We start from the raw sequence: 1,690 nt of genomic DNA on the forward strand, positions 1-1,690 counted from the left end.
TATATTTCCCCTTATCTTTATTCATGCCATTTTAGCAGTCGGTCTTTTATCCATTTTTAGCTCACCTGGACCAAAATGGTCAGTTGACCCCTGAAGGAGTTATTGCCCTTTATAGTCAATTTTTAACCATTTTTTCGTAAATCTTAGTAATCTTTTACAAAAATCTTCTTCTCTGAAACTACTGGGCCAAATTAAACTAAACTTTGCCACAATCATCATTGGGGTAATTTGTTTAAAAAATGTGTGGCGTGACCTGGCCAATCAACCAAAATGGCTGCCACGGCTAATAATAGAACATAGGGGTAAAATGCTTATAACTCAAAAACCGAAGCATTAAGAGAAAATCTGACAGGGTTTAATTGTTTATCAGGTCAAGATCTATCTGCCCTGATGTTTTCACATGGATCGGACAACCCGTTGTTAGGTTACTGTCCTGAATTGGTAATTTTAAGGAAATTTTGCCGTTTTTTGTTATTATCTTGAATATTATTATAGATAGAGATAAACTGTATACAGCAATAACGTTCAGAAAAATAAGATCTACAAATAAGTTTGCATGACCAAAATAGTCAATTGACCCCCTAAGGAGTTATTGCCCTTTATAGTTAATTTTTAACATTTTTCATAAATTTTTGTAAATTTTTAGAAAATATTTTCCACTGTAATTACTGGGCCAAGTTCATTATAGACAGAGATAATTGTAGCAACAAGAATGTTCAGTAAAGTAAGATCTACAAACACATCACTATCACCAAAACACAATTATGTCATGAATTTATCCGTGTCCATTATTTAATATGCACAAGACCAAGGTGAGCGACACAGGCTCTTTAGAGCCTCTAGTTTGGTTTTATGCTTTTGTCAAAGCATATAAACTTTATACAACTATAGCAATGAAAACAACAAAAAGACTTCCATAGCAAAGAGGAGACAACACTAACTAAAAGTTATAAAGGGAAGGAAAAATGATCTAAAGTAACATCTCTAGAGTTTTACAATGTCAAATTGTTCATTCTCAATATAGGTCAGTGAGACAGCAATCCAAAGGTCAACATGCAGTCTTCAGCAGACGACAAATATCTATGCAACATATTAGGCCATTACAAACTCTGAGGATAGAAAAGTTTCACATTTTTTTCTGGCTAACTTTGAACATTATGATAATAGATGGATTGTTTTTAATGTTCAGTGACAAATATCGCAAGCATATCAGAAAGAGAACCTGTAATAAGAGATGAATATGAACACTACTTTGTACTAGTCCATCATGCTGAACTGTATTTTTATGCCCCACCTACGATAGCAGAGGGGCATTATGTTTTCTGGTCTGTGCCTCCGTCCGTCTGTTTGTCTGTCCGTGCATCCGTTCGCTTCAGGTTAAAGTTTTTGGTCAAGTTTAATCTAATGCCAAATTATAGTTTTGACCCCAATTTCATGGTCCACTGAACATAGAAAATGATAGTGCAAGTTCAGGTTAAAGTTTTTGGTCAAGGTAGTTTTAGTTGAAGTTAAAGTTACATCAATTTGAAACATAGTACACATGTTCCCTATGATATGATCTTTCTAATTTTATTTCCAAATCAAAGTTTTGACCCCAATTTCACGGTCCACTGAACATAGAAAATGATAGTGCGAGTTGGGCATCCGTGTACTATGGACACATTCTTGTTAGTGTGCTGAATCTCTCCCT

This window comes from Mytilus galloprovincialis, chromosome 3, assembly GCF_965363235.1.
Source record: "Mytilus galloprovincialis chromosome 3, xbMytGall1.hap1.1, whole genome shotgun sequence".
NCBI lineage: Eukaryota > Metazoa > Mollusca > Bivalvia > Mytilida > Mytilidae > Mytilus > Mytilus galloprovincialis.